This window comes from Crotalus tigris, unplaced genomic scaffold, assembly GCF_016545835.1.
Source record: "Crotalus tigris isolate CLP2741 ecotype Arizona unplaced genomic scaffold, ASM1654583v1 scf7180000023687.2574627, whole genome shotgun sequence".
Classification (NCBI taxonomy): Eukaryota; Metazoa; Chordata; class Lepidosauria; order Squamata; family Viperidae; genus Crotalus; species Crotalus tigris.
In genome coordinates this window covers 2,225,276-2,239,406 of record NW_024100118.1, presented here as the reverse complement: position 1 = coordinate 2,239,406, position 14,131 = coordinate 2,225,276, and the positions used below count along the sequence as shown (strand labels likewise).

The 14,131-nt window shown below is 33.9% G+C and overlaps 1 protein-coding gene across 4 annotated transcripts in view; it reads right to left on the bottom strand.

The window, feature by feature from the left end:
- The window catches only part of ATG10 (autophagy related 10), a 112,144-nt gene that overhangs the window by 30,148 nt on the left and 67,865 nt on the right, over positions 1-14,131 (bottom strand). The gene's annotated exons all lie outside the window — the stretch shown is intronic.

The following is a 14,131-nucleotide window of genomic DNA, read 5'->3' as shown; positions in this document are numbered from 1 at the left end:
GTACACGTATGAAATAATCAAAACTAGTATATCATTTATTATGCATACATTGTATTATATCATGATAAGTCTGGAAATTGATGGTATATTTAAAAAGTGCACACATGAATACAAACACACACACGTGTGTGAGAGAGAGGGAGGGAATGTTTAATATACTTGTGACAAAATATTTTTTTAATAAATAAGTTCATTCTCTTGTTCTAGTAATAATTAGACCTTTGGGGATACCATCTTCTTTGTTTTGGGCAATTTAACTATAAGTCCCATTAAAAAAAAATCTCTAGGTTATCCATATATTTATTGTCTTACTGTTTAAAATGTCAAAAAGATGTCTTAGTGATATTACAAGTTTGTTTCCCTAAATATCATCATTTGTGATAGTATTTAGAATTGTGTCTCTTTTGTGACCAGTCAGACTACTTTGGAATAGTTTCCCTTAAAATTCAGAGAGTCCCCCAACCTATTAGCTTTTGGGAGAAATATGAAGACCTAGATCTTCACCCAGGTATTATGCTAAGGTGGAAGTTAGCCTAGCAAATGCAAATGTAAACATGGAATTAATTGGATACTATAGCAGTGTAATGGGATCTGTGATGCTTTTGTGAGGTTTTGTGAGGTTTTATTTATTCAGATTTTATGAATGTTGTTGTGAGCTGCCTAGGGTTATCATGTATAAAATAGAAGGGCATAAGTTTTCTAAATAAATAAATACATTTGGCCAATCAGTATCATGCAGTCAGTATCACACAGAGAGATAATCTACCACAAATTTGAAAACAGTCTTTTCTCTTTCAGAACTCAGTTATATTGAGTTGAAAGCCATATGTTTGACTTCTCTTCAACTCAATGAACTATTGTATAGAACTTTCAAATACTCAAAATGCTTCAAAAAAGTGACATACAAAACTGGGGTAACCTATCATGCTAAATTATTGTTTACTTACCACCATTCACTGAATAATGCATAGTTGTCTGCTTTAATACATCATGGTTTATAAACTATAATGTCTAACTTCACAAAATATTTAATATTGTCAGATGTATAGGTTACTCTGTGATAAGATGGGCAGCCAATAAATTTAATAAATAAATAAATACAAAGCGGTAACCATAAAAACCACACTATGCGTTAGTACTATCCATGAACTCAAATATTGTCTTCAGTAAAATGCTTAAATTTATAATTAACTCCTCAGAATTACAGCAGAAAGGGGTCATACAGAAAAAAGCAGTACTTCATTGCGGCATCACAAGCCTAGTCCTTTTTCTACATTTATCACAATCTAAACCAAATGCCTGTAGTCATTACTGTCCAGATTACAAATATTATTTTGTTATTTGTTTATATCCCACCTTTATTATTTTTACAAATAATTCAAGGCAGCAAACACATCTAGTCCTCATTCCTTCTCCTATTTTTCCCCAAACAACAACTCTATGAGGGAGTGATTGACTGGCCCATGGCTTTCATGGCTAAGCAAGACTTGAACTTACGGTCTTCTTGCTTTCTACCTTGGTACCTCAACCACTAGACCAGGGATGTCAAACTTGCCATGTCACGTGACATGTTGCGATGTATCATGACTTTTTTCCCCTTGTCGGAGCTGAGGAGGGTGCAGCTTCCGCGTTATGCATCCGGCCTGCGGGCCAGCAGTTTGACACCCCTGCACTAGACCAAAGTGGCTCTGGATTGACTCTAAAATGGTATAGCTTATATAAGGCTATTTAATGAATCAAAGCTAAGAATCAGATGCTTCCTTTCAACCAATATAATATTCCTAACCTATTACATCTATAGGGTTTCTTCCAACCAAGAAAAGATTTATGGATATACAAAGGGGAAGAAAAATATTACATTAGGGTCACAGCCAATTCACACAGCCAAACTCACACAGAATTCAAAGTATGTACAGTCTTCTTAAGAATGAAATTGTACCTTGAGCTGTATTTATTAATTCATTATTACTAACAAGTTAGGCTAGATAAATTTAGCTGTATTATCTACTTTACTCATTACACTAAGTTGGTTGTCTATCACTGACAATCTTTTGATCACTTTGAGTAGTTAAGCATCCTTCTGTATGATTCATTTGAAAGAAAATAAATGTCAGACCCTAAATTTATATTGGTGGTGTTTATAATACTATTTTTAAACTGAAAATTAAAACTATTTACTTTTATACTAGCCTTGATCCTGTTGTTCACCTGCACAAACTATGTATATTATAAATCATATGATAACAGCAACTTAAATTACTGAAATAAGAATACTTTAATTGTAAACATACCACTACTAGATTAGGCTTAATTATAATGAAAAATCTACATTCTATCACAGAAGTGAAATAAATATAAGGCATTCATTAAATCTTTCCCAAAGACCATAATAATTCTTAACTGTTCAAAATATTCACTCAGACAATTTATGACACTTTTTGTCAATTACTGACCACTTGCAAACTGAAGTAATTTCCTTTGCAAACATAAGTGGTCATTTGGAAATGAAGCCATTTTATTTTTTTTTTAAAAAAAAACATTTATCATAGATTGAGAGAAAGACAAATATTAGAATATACATTACTATAACGCAAAAAATATATATTCCCAAAATGTAAGCAGATATTCCTGCCAGAAAAACATATATCTATATGTACAAACACTGTACACTTCCAAGCTTGTATACTATATAGTTCAAAAATTTGAGATGTCCTTAGTTGTTAGCAACTGTAAGTATGGGAAATCACTGTGCAATTGTTTTTTTATGCATGAAGACTTAAAGAGCTGAAAGAAGCAATTAAAAACCAATAACTTAAGAACTTGTTTCAACCACAGCTGGTACTACCTTCTACAGAAACATTTCATACTATGCCAAACATAGTACTGTATTAGAAAACAAACTGATATAAGAAATGTACATATAATCCTCGACTTATGACCATTTGTTTAGCAACCATTCAAAGTTACAGCGGCAGTGAAAAAGTGATTTATGACCACTCCTCACACTTACAACTATTGCACCATTCCCACAGTCACATGATTAAAATGCAATGCTTAGAATTGGCATGTACGGGGTTCCAACATCCCACGATCATGTGACCATTATTTGTCAGTTAGTCTGACAAAGTCAATAGGGGATCCACTTAACAACCACATGATTCATTGAACTGCAGTTATCCACTTAACAAGTGGCAAAAACATCATAAAGTTGGGTGCAACTCACTTAACAACTACTATGCTTAGTAATGAAAATTTTGATCCCAATTGTAGTCATAAGTTGAGAACTATCTGTGCCTACTCAAAAGAAATGATCAAATTCCTGAAGATCACAGACTAAAAGCACAGAAATATTTTTTTACAAAGTCACTGAAACAAATAATTTAAACACAGCAAACTGTTTAATAAGTATACATAGTAGCAGTGCTTTTTTTCTATATATATATATATAGAAAAAAAAGGTGCCAGAACTCACACACATCATACAACCTGCCTTGCCTACCCTACAAGGTTCCATCCCAAAAAGGTGCCGGAATTCCGTTCTGGACATTCTATAAGAAAAAAAGCCCTGCATAGTAGGGATAATATTCAGTTTTGTTATAGATTTTAACTACATATTCAGAGAACAGGCTCATTAGCTTATCTTATTTCCACTTGCATAGCAAGTTCTTCATCCTATAAACATACAAGAACTTCTGAATCCCGCTTAAGGCCACTATTAATCCCTTTTTATTTGGTAAACTGTACTAACAGGATGCATAACATGACATGTAGAGTACTCATGTGTAATCCTTTGCTGTTCACTAGGGTGAATATAAATAAGGAAGTAAACCTTGGTGTCTGCAAATGTTGACAGCAAATTTTAACAATTTTCTGACAGAAATGTATTTTATGACCCAATATAGAACCGAAGAAATAATTATTAATAAAATTAATGTGAAAAGATTTATCAAAATTATTCATTGCACCGATGTTTTGTGAAATGAATGGTAATCATTTATATAGTGGCAAATAAATTCATCCTGTGGCCAGGCATTCAGATGTCCACTGGTTAGATGTTTCAAAATTATGAAAAAAAAACCCCTATTTAAGTAATCCCTCTAATACAGAGGTTACCAATCCCTGGTCCGTGGACCGGTACTGGGCTGCAGCATGCAAACAAGCAAAGCCCCATCTGTGGGATCCAGGCAGCACACAAAACCACACACTCTCCGGTCCGTGGTTGGGGATCTTTGCTCTAATATACTCACCTAAGACTGTGATAGTATTTTAACTATTTCGGCTTCAGAAGATAGCCAATTTAGATTTAACTTTAGTTTAACTTTTGCATGCTTCCTCCTCTTAGTAGAGACTAAACATTTTTGTTTCTGATTTTGAATTAAACAATTTCCCATTACAATGAAACATAGCTTAAATTATAAATTCAAGCAAGTCAGGATTAAATCATGGTTTAGAATTATGATATATTCAATACTTTTAGTTCATGCATGAATGTTCAACCTTCCATTTAATGTAAGCATAGTTCAAAATCAGAAAAGGATGCTTTATATTTCCTCTGCGAAGCAGAATTTAATGAGTTTAATGTCACATTTTACATTGGTCTAGGACAGGGGTAGGCAACCTTGCTCTTTTATGACTCGTGGACTTCAATTCCCAGAATTCCTGAGCCAGCATAGTTGGCTCAGGAATTCTGAGAGTTGAAGTCCACGAGTCATAAAAGAGCCAAGGTTGCCTACTCCTGATCTAGGAGCATACATAGTGTATACAATTCATTGTTCTTTCCAATAACAGCAGTGTTGTACAAGCAAAAATCATATTCACAAGACAAATACAGGATTTTTTGTTATCTTTTTTACTTTTTTCAGTCTCCCACACCATATTTTATATTATTTCAAATTATCGAACTTCAGCAGCAACTTCTGCTGAGTAAAAGATATTGAACAAGTAGATGAGCTCAGCACATCTGGCTCTCTAGAAATTGCTAGTTGAAACCTCATCTTTTTTTCACTTTTGGCTATGTTAGATAGGTCTAATGGGAACTCAAGTTCAAAAACATATAGAGTTAAATGTTATTAATTATGTAATAGCAGAAAGAAATTCATACGAATCTCACAAATAAGCTGGGTTTACCTATTCATGCATTATATGAACAATTTATTAATATTTTCCTAAAAAGAGTTCTTTTTGAAGTGTTTTAATATATGAGTTAATTTTGTGTTATCGTAATTATAAACCTGAGAGATTGTCACTGATTTCAACTGGATTTTGAATTGTGAAAGACTGAACTTGTAAGTATAGCTTGTGATCAAAAGATTTGTAATTGTTATTCAGAGTTTAAAAACAAAATGAAACCTTTTATAACAATATTTTAAAATTGCCCCAAACCAGTTGATTTTTAAGTTGTTGCTTCTTCATTGCAATATTATTTGCTGTACTGCATGGGAAAACCAATCTGGAACTGCCTGTTTTCTAAACAAATTGGGAAGCTGTCATCAGGAAGCATCTGTTTTATTACATTCAATAAAAGATTCTGGTACTATCATTTTGGAATACTAAGTACAGTAGATACCAAGCGCACTGTTTCTATCTCATCTCATCTAACCTATTATGTAAAAAGCAGCATTACTTAATTAATGTACAAGGTTTTCACAAATCTCAATAACTCTTCAGTATTTTAATCCTATGTTTGCTCTCAAATGTGAAGGGATCTGCTCTTTTTAAAGCTACTTGTTAAAAAATACCTTAAAAATTAATCCAAAATACAAATTTCTGCTTTTGTAAACATGTTAATTGTACATTTTCTCAGAAAGCTGTTCAACAAGATCCTTCAAGCAAAGTTCAATATAGTGGAAGCTGTTAATTTGGCAGCATTTCAAAAGGATCTGGAATCCAGCCAACATCAACTGGCCTAGGTTATGGAAAAATACAGAGAGGGAGAAGGCTCTTTAGAAGAAGAGGAAGCTGATAAAAGTTGCATCATTTTCTACTCTCAAACATTGACAACACTTGATCCAGAAAGCATTTTTGAAACAAAATTCCCCAGAAATTCAGAACCAGCTTTTTATATATGTTAGTAACAAGAACTCATAACTCTGGGGTAGTGTAATACAAATACCAAAAATATGTATCATTCCTACAGGAATGCATTACCACTACCACCCTCTCATTGGTCTTACATTCTCTCAATGTCGCCTGTATTGCTTTTCAAATTCATACTGGTCATAAAGAATCGTTCCCATGAACAAAGAAACAAGAGACAGACTTGTTATTACATCATCATTTGTTTAATTATGATTTATTAAATAAATGACAATGACTGGGTTTAGTTAATATAATAAATCAAAGCCAAACAAATCATGTTATATCCTATTTTGTTGTTTGAATTAGTTCAAAGAATTTCAGACATAATCAGCTAAAATGTCTTTCAGTAGGCTATGGGTATGTTACCTATTCTTCCTGTTGTTTATGAGTCTGTAATTTTATTTATTTATCAAATTTGTATAGCTGCCTATCTCACCAAAAGCAGCTCTGGGTGATGTGCAACAATCAGATTAAAAACACAAATATAAAAACAGCAGATATTAAAAATATAGAAATCTACATTAAGAAATGAATAGCATAAAAACACATATACAAATCCCTAGGCAACAACAGGATAAAAATGGCCATCTCACCAATGGAGCCATCTAAGTAAATCTCTAGTTTCCTGGGAGCTCCAGGCCTAATAACATAACCAGGTCTTGAGGGCTTTCCAAAATGACTAAAGGGATGGAGTTAATCTAATTAAAATGGACACTACAGAAGAGAAGGCACGTCTCCTGGGACCTGCCAAATATGGGTTCCTAACTGATGGTACCCTCAACATACCCTCACTGCCAGATCTAACAGGGCAGGCTGAAATAAATGGGGAGAGGCGATCCCTCAGATAGCCTATTCCCATGCCACGATGGCATAAAACCAGCACTTTATATTTAGATCTGGAAGCAAACTGGCAACCCATACAGTTTGCGATGCCGAGGTGCAACACTCACTGCACTAGGAGCACACATAACTACCAGTGCTGCTGCATTTCATATCAGCTGAAGATTCTAGATATTCTTCAAGAGTTCTCCCATGTGGAGTGCATTGCAGCCATCTAATGTGGAAGAGAGTTGGGCACAAGTGCCCGTAGGCAGGCCTGCCAATTCAGGAATGGGCAGACAAGATGGAGCTTTGCAAAGGTCCTCCTAGTCACAATTGTTATGAGTCTAGGAGGACCCCCAAATTGTAATATTGTGTTGCAGTATATTGCATTAAAAGTATGGTGCAGAAGAAGGAAAAGAAAGAAGATTAGAAGGAGAAAGAGAAAAAAGACTAGGGGAAAAAAAAATCAGAAATTGGTTTTACCTAAGAAAAAAATGAAAGAGTTGGAATTTCAAATGACTGAAGTTGGATGAACCAAGAGACCATAACTCAAGGAGGGGTAGCACTGTTCAGTAAATGACTTCTGTGCCTGAGATGAAAGCAGACCATGTGAATTACCAAAATAACTGCCTGAAACGTACCTGATCAGTCCACTGAAAAGTAGAGGACAAGATGGTATGAGAACAGAGCAGATGCAGTTGCATCTGAAACACAAAATGAAGAATAAAAAAAAAGTACAAAAGACAAATGAACAGGGAAAATAAAATGAGCTGAAAAGGAGGAAAAATAATGACAAAAGAAAAAAAAGTAGAAAATGTAAGATAGAACAGGGAAAAGGAGATGAAAATTACATTATATGGCAGGTCTCTGTCAGTTAGGGCAGCTGCACAAGAGATCTCTTGACTGACTTTGATGAAATTAACCTGACTTCAAGTTAATATGATAGAATAATAAACATAGGAAAGGAAAGATAAAGGAGAAAGAAAAGATAGTACATTCTTTCTCTGAGTGAAAGTTGTAGCATTCAACAACAAAGAAGGGGGTTCTGTCCCTTTGACCAAAATTGGTAAGAACCAAGAAATTAAGGACTGTTCCTTAGAGAAGGGAGAGGCCTGACTATTTACTCTTGGGAATAATGGGTTTGGAATGTAGATATGTGTATTCAAGTCTAGCTGCCAGGTATAATTATTAATATTGCAGTTGGAGCTAAATTGGAAGGAAAACCATTATCCTGTACACTCTTTGATTGGGTGAGGCTAAAGGAAACAAAGGCAGGGAAAGGTAAGATGGAAATAGTACAAGTTGTTCCATGGGAAAAGAGTTTGTAAATTTCCATTCCCCCATTCTGAACTCTTCATTCATTCTTAGCCTGATGCCACTGAATGTCAGGTTGTCTATAACAAAGTTGTCTATGATGAAACTGTGAAGAGGAGTGCAGACCTGATGTCCATCACTGAACTGGCTAAATAGTTAGGTGGGGGGACAGTCTACCCAGCTGAGTACTGAGTAATACCTACACATTTGTAGGTGGACCAGAATTACAAGCTGGGGGTGCTGCTATTTTATAATGCCCCAGCATATAGCAGCCAACCTTCACCAAAGTAGACATTGATACTGTAATGAACATTATTGGATTTCATTATGGCCACACAGGATGTTTTTAAGTAGCACTTGTCTGATAATATCTAGCAAAAACAAAACAAAACTGCTAGTGCTATATTAAACTGACACCTAATGTGGTAAAGCGGATTTTTATTTTGTCTCTTTGTCTCTGTTTCTGTCTATATGTCTCTCTCTCTCTCTCTCTCTCTCTCTCTCTCTCTCTCTCTCTCTCTCTCTCTCTCTCTCTCTCTCACACACACACACACACACACACACACACACACAAATTCATAAATAAGTATTCACTGCTCATCATCCAAGTGAGAGACAGTTATTTAGAAAATCTGGAAAAGAATAATCCTCCCAATAAATGAAGGTTTTGCATTTATTCAGGAAATACATTCTAGACTATCTGTATGAATGAGATGCCAACAAAAGGAACTTTCCCCACTAGAATACATATTTATCATTGCCTCAACATTGCTCATTACATCCAAAATTTTACATTTCTTAAGGCTCACTTTATCTTGAAGCAAAGTAAAGCAGTACAACAAATGAGCACGAATATATTTACAATATCATACAAATACTAGATTAAAATTTCTTCAACGTAAGGGATGTTGTCAGGACTTGTCTGCTTGGTTTGATGTTATCTGTATACTTTATACTACCTCCAGGTGTTCCTTATTACTGCTAAACTCCCCTTATTGCTTGTACTCACCCATCCCCATCTCCACTTGCCTCATACAATCAACTTAGTTTGGCAGAACTTACTGAACTGAATCCAATTCTTTGCTTACCCAATAATCTGGAAACAACCAGTGAAACATATGTGCTCAATTACATAAAATGTTGTAGAATTAGAACATTTCACAATACCATTGCTTTCCAATAACTGTTATTTCAAAACCATTGGGAATAATTCTTGGCATGTGAACAGAACTTCCTTGAGTCTGAATATGCACCAAATACACCAAAAAGCGAAGAGGATTATAGGTGGGTATTTCAGTTGCAGGCCATGATATCATGGTACTAAGAAAAACAATCCAAAGATGCAAATGATGCCTTAAAGAATCTTTCCTCATCTTGCATTCCTTTCAAAGTTAATTTGTAACAATCAGCAAACACTATATTAATAATGAAGAAAAGCTTTTCAAGAACTCACTAACAGACCATTATCATGATATTAGAAATAGCATACTCTTACAATTATTGCTTCTATAAGAAGTCCTAATTCATGATAATATCATCTTCTTCATACCTATTTTTTCAAGTTTTATTCCACTGTTTTAATTATATTTTAAAAAGAAGTAATTTGTACATACTATGAGGATGAATCTATTTGCATGGTCTATTTTTGAAACAAAACTTTTATTTAATTAATTTTATTTAACTTTTATAAGATTTATTACAAAGGCTAGGACTTTTACCTGTATAAAGTTTGGGTGATGGAACAGAAGAAAATATATTAACTACTGAAAGCCTGAGTAGGTTTGCAATTTCTTTGAGATTCATTTGAGTGGTATAAAGAAGACAAAGTGTTATGTGCCTTAAGGGGAATAATACAAAGATTTTTTTTCTTTGTAAGGAAGTGACTTTCACTTAATGCTATAGTTATCCTGCTTTTTGATCCTACTGCAATAAACATCATGGGGAAACTGTTTGCTTCCTTTCTCACACAAAAGGCATGTTCATGAATAACAATAAACTATAATTAAGTTCCAAGCATAGGCAGGAATTCCCTCTCCAGTTCCCTCCCTTGTTATTTGTAAAAGAATAAACCAGGCTTCAGGTTTGTTTCAGATGAGTTAGGGTTTGTTATGTATAATCCAGAAATAGTGGTTTAAAATTATTTTTTTGGATGGTAGAAAGCAATCTAAGAAAGCCTGAGAATTTGAAAATGGTTCATTTACTAACTTCACATGACAAATTTCCAAACTATTAAAGTATTTACTTCCCTTCCTTCCATATGGAAGAAAAAGAGACCAGCAATGTATTTTCATCACAGTCAAATTCACTCCCTATCACCCAAAAAACATACTTAGATACATCTTTGGGACAGAAAAAGTAGAAGTAGAAACTAGTAACATACAAAGAACTCCATCATTATCATTGTTATTATTACTGCAAACATAGGTTGTGTATATATATATATATATGTCTGACATTATTACAAACATTCAGTAATGTTTCACCAACATTAATTAATAACTTCTTAAAACTTTATGGTCATATTTAACAAATGTGTTTATCAATTGCTGGTTTCCTACATATTTCTAATATTTTTTCAGAATAAAAGCAAAGGATTCCCCACTGTTTACCTTTTTATTTTTTGTTTTATCTTCAATAGGGAAAAAATAGATATCCAGACCAATGTCAGACAATGTTAGATAACACAAATTGGAATGTTTATTAATAAAATGATTATATTCAATCTGATATTATGCAGTGTAACCACATTTGAGGAAAAGGATAATTTTTCAAAAACAGAGATTTTTCTTACAACAGCCTTTTTTTTAGTTCTTTAAAAAATCTGGAATAATCAAGTGACAGACAGTACTTTTAGAAAGTTATAATTCGACATCTATAATAAAAGATTATTAAATTTAAAAAGAAATATGAAATAGTTCTGTATACATATTTGTAGTTTGCCAGTGTATACATGATATAAAGATAAAATGGTATGGAGAAATGTAGTGAGTGTGTTGATGTAAACTAGTTTTACCTTTCTTTTTTCTTTAATATCTTAGCTTACTATATCTTAGTCCTGTTTTGGGCTTTGCATAAAGTTCTGTATAGTGGATATTTATTTACAGCATATAGTTGCCCATTTCACCCAGGTGACTATGTAACATATACGTATTTAAAAACAGAAAAACTCACAGCAAAAACCCTGGCATTTATTTAAAATCCATTTTAAAACGCCCTTTGTTTTCTTGTATACAGGTAGTCCTTGTTTACCAACTGCTTTGTTAGGAAACATTCGAAGTTAAATGGTGAGGGGAAAAAAGGTATTGCAACCAATCCTCACATCTACATTTCACAGTCACATGATCACATTCAGGTGCTTTGCAACCAATATGCATTTACAACTGTTGCAGCATCCTGTACTCATGTCAACACCATATGCATGCTTCCCAATTGTCTGCAACAATTAATGGAAAACATGAAAGTAAAATTGCAAGTCTGTCACAGTAACATTTCCCTTAGTGACGGCAGCCGGTAGTGATGGAGCTGCCAGTCCCAATTGTGATTGCTAAATGAGGATTACTTGTACAGTATTCCAAGCATACGTTCTTTGTATTCCATATATATATATATATATATATATATATATATATATATATATATATATATATATATATATATATATATATATTCTTTGATGTACAAAATGCAAAAGCTAGTTAATTTTCTCTGATTCTTTTTAAAAATGATCTTAGGATTCCAGCATCCCAAAAATGTAGAAAGAATGCCCTATATTTTACCCACAGGAAACCACCAGCAGCCAGAAAAATGTAGAAGGAACACCATAGGACTTTTTACATAGGACTTCAATGTAAGAGTACATGCAAAACCACCCCAATTCTTATCTAACATCACTAAAAACTTAGCTCATTGCAAAGCAGTTTTGCCAACTTTTTTGTAAAATACTAAATTTTCACATAAAAACTTCAATAATAGTCTAGGAATTAATCTTCAAATGTAATGTTCTTCACATGAGTAAATATTCATTCATTCTGTCATACTTACAGAGTCATAGATTGTACAGTAGTGGCCAAAATTGTGTAAACCTTTTGGGAAAAATGTATTTTTGAGGTTTGATGGCTAATAACACCACTTTTATTTTGGAGTAGTACCATAAAATTATATATCAGTAGAAAGATAATTTAATCAAGAATGTAATGCAACAAAGGTTGTTCAATTATCTGTACTGTATTCTATGAAATGTTATAGCCAAATAACCAGAAAAAGGAAGCACAACTTGCTTAGGTTGATATCAGGTAGCTTTCCTTCATCTGATTGTAGCCAATGAGCATGAGTGTTTAGAGAGCCAATCAGGTGTCATCTTGTTTTGGCAATGAGCCAATCAGATCACAGTAGGATTCAGTTATTGATGTCATGTATTGAAGCTGAGAGGATATTTGTCAGTGTGTTATGTGATCACTATCAAGTTGGTTGGGTTTTTTGTGTTCTTTCATTTAGTGAGCTTGTAAAATGTAATAAAATTAAAGTAATGGTGCAAAGAGTTGGCTGGTTGCCCAGAAAGCGATGTAAAATAGTATTATTAAGTGAACAAGGCTACAGTTATAAAGAAATTAGAAGAAAAATTGGTGGAAACTTAACCAAAGGTTGTATTTCTACTGTACACTTTTCCCAAAAGGTTTCCACAATTTTGGCCATTACTGCATGTCTTTTGCTTCAATCTCCTGTTCAGTTCAGGAATCACTAAATAATCTCTGGAAGTGCCGATCCTGTTTCCATTAAAAACTTCCAACTGAGAGGAGTCCTTTCCTATTCTAAGCAAACTCTCCTAATGCTTAACAGTTCTTATCAGGAAAAAAAATCTTAATATTTATCCCAAATCTCCTTTTAATTTTGGCCTCTTATTCCTCTCAATTTCTATATAGAAAATCTCCACACTCCTCTTGCATGCAACATTCTTTTAGATATTTGCAGACCATTGTCATATCCTTCCTCAGTCTTCCTTTGTAATATAAACCATGCCCAATTCTTTTAATGATTCATTATAGGGCTTGTCTCCAAATGCCTTATCTTCCTGGTAGCTCTGCTATGAATGTGCTCCAGCTTTCCATTTTCCAAACTATAATCTACAGAATGATGTGAAGCCTCTGGACTGCAATTATTCAACCACTTTCAAATCCATATTTTTAAGTCTATAAAGGTATATGTAGTCCTTGCTTACTGATAACTGGGACTCTAGAAATTCTAGCTTAGAAACTCTACTATTTCAAACAAATGATTGTCCAATCTCTTCTTAAAAACTTCTAGTATTGGAGCACATACAACTTCTGGAAGCAAGTTGTTCCATTGATTAATTGTTCTGTCAGGAAATTTCTCCTTAGTTATATGCTGCTTCTCTCCTTGATTAGTTTTCATCCGCTGCTTCTTGTTTTGCTTTCAGGTGCTTTGGAGAATAGGTTGACCCCCTCTTCTTTGTGGAGATATTGGAACACTGCTATCATGTTGCCCCTAGTCATTCTTTTCACTACACTAAATATACCCAATTGCTGCAACCATTCTTTCTATGTTTTAGTCTTCAATCCCCTAATCATTTTTGTGGACCTTCTCTGCACTCTTTGTAAAGTCTCAACATGTTTTTTATAGAAGACCAGTCTAGGACTGTGTTGGCTTTTTTTGCCAGCTGCAGCACACTGCTGGCTCATATTTAAGTGATTGTCCACCAGGACTCCAAGATCCCTCTCACAGTTGCTACTTTTGAGCCAGATACCACCTATACTGTACTTATGCATTTGTTTTTCTTGCCTAAATGTAACACCTTACTTTTCTGTACACTGAATTTCATTTTGTTAGATAGGTTGTTTGTTAAATGTATATGGAACATATATCTATCTAGGAAAATGCAGAGATTTGCAAAATCTCTGCA